Source organism: Elephantulus edwardii, unplaced genomic scaffold (assembly GCF_000299155.1).
Source record: "Elephantulus edwardii isolate Elephantulus edwardi_28Jun2011 unplaced genomic scaffold, EleEdw1.0 scaffold00200, whole genome shotgun sequence".
NCBI lineage: Eukaryota > Metazoa > Chordata > Mammalia > Macroscelidea > Macroscelididae > Elephantulus > Elephantulus edwardii.
In genome coordinates this window covers 5,707,788-5,716,850 of record NW_006399950.1, presented here as the reverse complement: position 1 = coordinate 5,716,850, position 9,063 = coordinate 5,707,788, and positions in this window count along the sequence as shown.

Here is a 9,063-nt window from a genome sequence, read left to right as displayed (position 1 = left end):
TCAACAGCTTCCTCTTATTTGTATCCACAATTAACACTGTTGGTACTAGCAGTCAGGGACATATTTCATTGAGAAAGTCTGCAGTTAGGGATCTCTCCAAATTATTGAAGAATAATGATGTCAGTTTGAGGACTACGGTGTGTCTTGTTCAGGCCATGGTCTTTCTGAGCACTTGTTATACATCTGAGAGCTGGACTATGAATAAGGATGACAGATGAAGAATTGATGCCTTTGACTTGTGATATTGAAGAGGGCTGAACATCCCATTGACTGTCAAAAGAACAAATCTGTCTTGGAGAGGGTACAGTTGGAATGTTCTTTGGCATCAGAGATGATGAGCCTACATCTCACATACTTTGGGTATGTTTCTAGGAGGGGCTATTCCTTGGAGAGGAACATGGTGTTCAGAAAGGTCGAAGGTCAGCAGAGGAGCGGAAGACACTCAACCAGGTAGATTGATTTAGTTGATTGTCACAATGGGCTCTAATGTGTCAGGAAGTATTAGAATGTCATAGGACAGGCTTCAGATCTGTTGCTTCTAGGGTTGCTTGGGTTGTACTCAACTCAATGGCACCTAACAATAACAACAATATATAACTGTATAAGTATTAGATAAATGAAACTACATCTGAGCTTTCTAGAAAAATACAGGCATTTAGAACCCCCTTGATTCTTTCAAAATGGAACACCTTCTGGAATTAATGACAGAAATTGTTATAGATTCTTACTTTGACAACATAGTGGTAATGGAGACTTCAATAAAGATAAGGACACCTTTCCATACTACCTCCAACTGCTTTCTTTGTGCTATTGTTACAACTCTCATATTATAAATATGTAAGAAACAGTTGTATGCAATTTTACTTACTTTGTATATTCAGCACAAACTCCAAAATGAAACATGTATAAACTCAGTCATTTCCCCACATACTGTTTCAGGAGTCAGAGTTGAGGAGACTCACCTGGGATTCTTGACCTCATTTTCCATCTTCTGTTTGGTAACTTTTGGCCCTTCCTTTCTTATTTGCATAAAAGTTTAGTGTTCAGTAATCAGTCAATATGTTGCATATTCCGTAATGACCATGTAATTAGCATTCCCTTTGCATTATTTCCAATCTCCTACCGAGCTCACAGATACATTTTTCACAGTGGACACAGGACATATGACTTTGTGAGCACTGTAGGGCAAGTTGAAAAATAGCTATTTAAACTAGCTTCTAGATTTATGGTTTGCATTCTAGAAAAGAATAGTCTAATGTCAAATTAACTGCTGTGGTGTACACTCACTTTTCAAAGCTCCTTAAAATTAGATGGTCATTATCTGTTAACTAAATCTTACCTTATTTTTATTTTCTACAGGAAAAGTAGTATAGATTTGAAATTCATTTTGTAATATTAATTCATCCTTTATCTGTATGAGGAGTTAAATGTGTTAAGCATTACCTATATGAATTGAATATTGTTGTTGTTAAGTGCCATCGAGTCGTAGGTGATTCATAGTGACCCTATGAACAAAAGTCCTAGACATCTGTATAACTTTCGTCCTTTCTCCAGGTCCATAGTGTTTCCAGAGGCAAGCTATTATGGAAGTGGATGCCACTCCTGCTTCCAAACTTGTTTTAATCAGGCATACCAGGGTTATATGACCTAGAAGAATGTTTCACCAAAAACAATTAAAGGCAGGCCTGAGGGCCACGGAGTAGAGTCACCCACCTTTGGCTTGGGAGCATGACTTTCTGTCTGATAGGCCAACTGCTTGCTCGCTCTCTCTCTCTCTCTCTCATTCTCTCTCGCTCGCTCTCTCTTTCTCCCACTGTTGTTGTTAAGTCGTAGGCGACTCATAGCGACCCTATGAAGATTACAGAAATATTTTTTCAAATAACTTCAAGTACCTTTGAATAAGCTTTTTTCCTAAGAAATATGTGTTAACTCTTTCAAATTCAGACCTATCATTTGCTAGCTGTCTTAAGATCATCTCTGAAACAAGTGGTTCAACTGGGAATATTTATTAGGTAAGGAATGGATATTCATACAAAATACAAACATGATTACTTTAAGATGAATATTCTGTACCCTTCCTCCCTGCCTTTCTAGAAAGTATTACCATAGATAGTAAAATCCATGAAATCAGAATCTGTTTCTACTTCCACATTACACTATCTATCATCGAAAGTGTGCTTGCGTTATGTCATATTTTACTATGAAATTACTAATGCTCATGCCACGGAACAAAATATGTCATTTGTATCTGAAATAACAATATGGAATCTCAGAGGATGATGAGTTGCTGGAAAGATAATTGGAATGGGCGCACTATCTGAATTTATCATATTAAGGAATTTATTTTGTGCCTCTACTCTCTATTCATACACATTGGCTCCCAATGCCACAGCAACTTATAGCATCAGAAATTATGCGTTCTTTCAAGGGAACATGTTTTTAATATATTAATTTTGTTGTAATAGTAAAGGAAAAAAATCTAGTTATGTATTTATAGCAGTTGAAATTGACCATAAATTCCAGTCTAAGATCATTCCTTTTGCTACAAGTTGAAACATAAATTGTATTTTGTACAATGGAGATTGTAGAAAACTAAATTGTGAGTTTGATATCCCAAGAAACGTGTTTCCTGATTATTTTGCCCAATATTTATCTAGATTCTACTGTAGAGGGACTCTAAGAATAGAGTTAATATCATCAACCAACTGACCAAAATTTAGGAAAATCATTTGACCTGATTATTTAGATAGATGCAATACAGTAATGTTGAGTGTTAAAAATCACAATAGTCAGGGAGAACACTCAGGTAGAAAAGAAATCTTTCTTAGATGGAGCCCAAATAAAATACTAGAGATTTGAAGACCAACTTATGCTACCTTCAGAGAAAGTCTAAAACCTGAGAATTGGACTGCGACAAGCTGAGAATGACTGACGACCAACAGTAAGAAGATAAGAATGCCATTCCCACACATCTGCGTGGAACTGATGGAACCAAGACAGTCACGGTGCACATGTATGGCGTCTTGCCTCACGGAAATATGAGAAAACAGGACTCCTTTAAGCTGAGAAATTCATGATCATTGTTTACAACAGTAACGGAAAACATACTATATAATGTTTGTTATGTTGTCCTGTTGTAACAGACTCACAGCTGACCCTCCAGCGGGTTTTCAGAGGCAGTAAATCATGGAAAGTGACTGTCCCTCCTCGTCCTGCAGGGCAGCTGGTGGGTTTGAGCTCCTTATTTCTGACGTGCCAACACAACTCCTTACCACTAGCCTTAGAGCTCCCTTTTGTCCTGGTTATTTTCCAGAGTTGTCATACCTGTGTGCTTCATTGAATTATTTCATCCTCTTACTGAAGTGTCAAGTAATAAGTATACTTGTGAAATAGGTTAGAATTCCAAGGAGATTCTGAATAACTGGTTTTATTTCACAGTTGAGAGGTAGGCTTCCCAATATTTTTAACACACTTACTATAGCCAGAGTGGTCTTTTCAGAGTACAACTCTTAAAACAACAACAAAAAACCCCACAAAACAAACAAAAAATAGAAAACAAAAACAAAACCAAAAAACCCCAAAGTACAACTCCTACAATCTCATGTCTTTGTCTCTTTTTTCACTTAGGAAATAGAAAACATTTTAACAAGTACCTGTCTTACTTGCTTTTTAAATCTCCTCTTTACTTTCTCTATGATTTCTTTACCTGAACTGCTCTCTGCTTCTCTCTATCCTTTTCCTTCTAGGTCTGTGTTGAAGCACTTTAGTATAATGGCTGAAACAATAGCTCTGTAGTCACACTGTCGTCATTTCAAAACTGACCTTTCACTCCCTAGCTCTATGGTCTTGGGCAAGATCCTTAAGTTTTATGTGTCACAATTTCTTCATCAATATTATGGAGATGCTAACGGTACTTACAAAGTTGTAAATACGAATAGTATTCACATCCTCTGTTATGTTTAAAGAGAGCCCTGGTGGCCTCGTATGGAGACAGGTACCTGCAGACCCAGGGCTCATACCTCTTCTCATCTGCACCCAGGAGCAGCTCCCTGGGAGAAAGATGAATGTTCTCCTCCTGTGTGACTTACGTCCTGAAAATCCATCGCAGGGTTAGTTGCAAATCTGTTCTACCTCTCAAGTAATGAGTTTGAATGAGTTTATGTTTGAAGGAGCCCTGCTGGCTTATTGTGCTGCATGTTGGCTGCTAACCAAAAGGTAATTGGTTGGACTCTACCAGCCATTTCTTAGGAAAAGGATGAGCAATAGGGAAATTGCTGGAGAAGCACTATGAATGAGGATGATAAAATGACAGTGGGTTTGGTTAATTTATTGTGGTTAAATCTTTAGTATGTTTGAATTCTCATCAAAGGTTGATGGCTGTGCTTTCTTAATAAAATAGATCTAAAGCATAAACAAATCATCTCACGTTATTAATTGTAGCAATCTGCAATTGTCTATAGCATGTATTATCGTCTTAAGGTGAGTATTTCCACATGTAGGCACAGAATCTATTTTCCGTGGGCCGTTCTTTTCTCATTGGTTTATTTCAGGAACAGTGGCTTTAGTCTAAACACGTTGTCGGATGTAATCAGTACACTCAGTCATAATTCAGATGTGATTGTTTCAGAGGCCCCAGGTACAGTGTACCAGCAGCAACGCATACCAACATGCCAGAAAGCATTTAGTACTAGGTTCTTCTGCAATTTTGGAATACATACATATATACATACATACATACACACACACACACACACACACACATATATATATATTCCAACCCCCTCCAGTGCGTTTTCAAAGACAGCTAATCACATGATACAAGACTGCCCATCTTTCTCCCATGGAGCAGCTGGCAGACTTGAACCACATGCCTTTGTGTTGGCAGCACAACTCCTTAAACACGGAGAGAGCCAGGCGGTACAAATGGTTAGCACTCTCTGCTGCTGGTCCAGTGACGGACAGCTCACGTCCTCCCTGGTGTGGCTCAGAAGACAAGCTTGTTGATCTTCATGTGAAAAATTGTCCCCTGAGGATGCTGTGAAGCACTGCCCTGCTCTGACCCACTGGGAGCCTCTAGGACTGCGAGTTGACTTGATGGCAAGTTTTTCCTCTCCTCCCTATTGAGTTACTAATATAGGATTGATTACCATTAACTCTAGGTCTAATGATTACGGTCAAATACCCATTCACTTACAAATCTGTCATCAGAAATATTTCAACCATGGGAGTTAAGAGGCTATAATTGGGATTTAAGGCAACCTTAAGCCTGAAGAGTGTTGGTTTCACTTAAATACCATTTTTACTGAATATTTGTTATAAGTTAAATAATTTTAAAGAATTATAAGAAAAAATACACAATACTGAAGAAAGTATCTGGAACAAGTGATTACTTATGCCAAAGCATTGACAATCATATATGATACTCTATTCATTTCTTTAAGGAAATAAGACATTTTCAGCAGCATGACAGGATTCTGTCCTATTAGGAGAAAGGAATATGGAAAACACAAGAAGTGTATACACTGTAATGTCATTCAGGGGTGGTTATTACGGAGAGAAGGGTCAGAGAACAGAATGATGAGATGAGGTGGGGCGGTGGAGTCTTTTACAAGAGGGACCCCCCCCCACCCCGAAAGGTGGGAGAGGATTCAGCTCCCAGGCTCAGGGTCTGAGAAATGGGCCCTCAGACTGAGCGCCCAGGGTGCTCAACTGTTTTGTTTACTCACAATCCACTGGCAGTTTTATTTCTTAGTTCAAGATATGTCAGAAAACTCCATTTAGGAATTTTGTTCTATGTTAAGTGTTCCACGTGGATCATTTAATATGATCAATGTTTATGTTGTGTTGTTCTCATTTCTACCGAAAAGACCTTTGAAACAATGTGCATTGTCTGTGGTATATTACACAAAAGACAAGTTCCATGTGTCCCTTTACTCCTCTTTCCTTTGCATTAATTGCCTATTTAGTGTGAAACTCTGGCTAATTTTCATAGTACAAAATCTTCCAGTGTTGCTTTATGTGTTTAATTACATCAATTAATTATTTGCATGATTTAACAGCCCCGTAGGCTACCAGAGAAATGATCCTTTCAGAAGTTTGAACTTGCTGACTATTTCTAAGGTAAAACTGGAGAAGATTCAACATGGAGAGTGATTGATTTCATAGTGATGTCTTTCTGTCATAAATCAAAGATATTCATGAAAGATGTACTGTAAGTTTTTCCACAGCATAGAGTACTGCCAACTACCAACATTTAAAAAGTTGAAAATATTGAAAATAGAATTGAGTGTCAATAGAACAACTTCACAAATGTCCTACAATATCTATTTTAAATAAATTACATTTCAAAGGTCATTTTGGTTGATGGGAATGCCGCGTTATTTCATTCAGGGTGGCTCCTGACTGGAGAAAGACTTAAATCATAGGCATACCGAGTTTATGCAGTTAGATTTTTCTAGAAGTTTCAATTGTAGTGAGCATTCCAATGAAGGTTGTGCAAATATTAAACAGCCCCTACAATTATGTTTCTGTTTTCTTTTCAATATTGAGTGTTTACATTGTTAAAGCGTCCCTGATCAATAGTTTATATTGACTTTGTTTTCTCCTTTCTCAGCTATTTCCTTACTGGTTTGGCTTCGTGCCTTTCTTCCACTGGTGTTTTATTTATTAATTTCATCCTTGTTGGAAGGGGAGGAGGAGGAGGAAAGGTCGCCCTCTTTTTATTAACAGCTTGAGTTATCAGCAGGCACTGCCGCTGAGTGCCAAACCAGGAAGACACAGGCAAGCTTATTTTTTCCAAGACTGCTTTTAACTTTGAATTGAGACCTCTGGGTAATGTCACATGGGGTTCTTGCTGAATATTGGCCGAGGACTCTTTTAATGCTTCTCTCCACAATCGTTTTAAACAAGAACCAGCCTTAGAAGCGACAAGCTGCTTCTGCAGAAGTCCTCTCCATTTGCCTTTCCTCTCTCAGACTGTCCCTTTGACCATGGTCTTTGCAAATATTCATCTGTGACTTGGCTCCTTAGATAGAATGTTCTCAAGCACCTGGTAATCTGAAAAATTTTAGCATGCCATGCAAACTTCTGTGTAATCTATATAAAGTGAAAGAAAAAATATATCCCTTTCTTGCACAAGTCACAAAGCTAGTATTAATGGCTAATTTCTCTCTCTCACTCACTGTAGCATTTACCTCGATGCTCAAAAGTAAAAATTCAAAATTTCCTGCCATGCAGTTGGTTCAGGCTCATAGCAACCCTCCATCCGATTTCAGAGGCTGTAAACTGCAATGGGATTAGGATGCTCGCAGTTCTCCCGAGGAATTCCTTGTAGATGTGAACTGTCAGAGACACTTGGCCTTTGAGAACATCAACCACCAGAATTCCCTGTCTTGCTACTAATTTCCAAATATCCGAAATGCATGTAGCGTTTGCAATTATCTCACACACCTGTGAAAGTGGAATAATGAAAAGGAAAACAGAAGAACTCGTGATTTGAATTATGGGATCACCCAATAATATTGGGCTGTATGAGGAGGAATGTGGCATCAAGATTAGAGGAAGATTCATCAACAACCTGCATTATGCAGATGACACAACCCTGCTTGCTGATACTGAGGAGGACCTGAAATGCTTGCTGCAGAAAGTCAAGGACTGCAAGCTTGAATGTAGATTAAACCAAAACATCAAGAAAACAAAAATTCTCTCCAGTTGAGAGCGTCAGGATGGATGGTGAAGAGATTGAGATTGTTACCAGCTTTAATTTGCTTGGCTCCACAATCAACACTCTGGGTACGAGCAGCCAGGAAATCAAGAGACGAATTGCATTGAGAAAGCTGGTGGTCAGCGACCTCTCCAGAGTACTGAAGAGCAACAAAGTCAGTCTGGAGACTAAGGTGCACCTGATCCAGGCCATAGACTTTGCAGTTGCTTGCTATGCATCAGAGAGCTGGACACCAGGGATGATAGAAAGAGAACTGATGCCTTTAAGCTGTGGTGCAGGAGAAGAGTATTGAATGTAACATGGACTGCCAGGAGAACAAACAGGCTCATCCTAGAGAGGATGAAGCCAGCCTGCTCTTTCTAGGCTCTTTCTGAGGCTTCATTTGACATACTTTGGGCATGTTGCAAGGAGGAACCATCATGCTTGGAAGGGTAGGGGAACAGAGAAAGAGAGGGAGACCATCAGTGAGACGGGTTGATACAGTGACTGGGGTAATGAAGGTAAGTGTATGGGAGACAATAAAGCTGTCCCAGGATAGAGCAGGTTTCAGGGCTGTTATTCATAGGTTTGCTATGAGTTGCAAGTGACTAGATGGCACATAACAACAACATCAATAATATTAAATATATCAAAGACTGATAGAAGAACAATCTCTACAGTCAAAGAGGAAAAACAACTGACATTATCTTTAGAAGTCAGAATGGGGACCTGATAGCTTTTCTTGCTTTAGACAAATCACCAAGAAAAATCAATCAGTAGAAAATGGCATACTGATTGGTAAGTCATCGTGTTAGTGAAGATGAGGAGAACCTTCAATGACAAAAACTGAAACAACAGGTGCAACAGGGACCTCAAATCGACGAGGGGTTACAGGAGACAGTGCAGCACTGGAGCGTGTGGACATACTGTCGGTCAGAGCTGATTGGCAGCAACCACTCCACCTCCGCCATGCGCACTTCCTTCTGTCTTCATGGCCACCCATACCATGTAAGACTAAGATGAGCTTCCTGTCTTCTCTCTTCACAGCTACTTTTGCCTCATTGTATATGGTTCTTCACATTCCATTCATGTATAAATGTAACACATTCCACTTCTATGGATGAAACCCTTCAGTCAATTATGGTAACTAACATGACCTACAATATGGATTGAGGCTCAATGTCAAGAAGACAAAGATTCTCACCACTGGACCAATTGGCAGCATCAGGATGGATAGTGAAGAAACTGAGATTGTACACAGCTTTAGCTTGCTTCACTCCGTAGTCAACAGTCTTGGCACCAGCAGCCAGGAAATTAAAAGGCGCATTGCCATGGGAAAGTCTGCTGTTAGGGACCTCTCC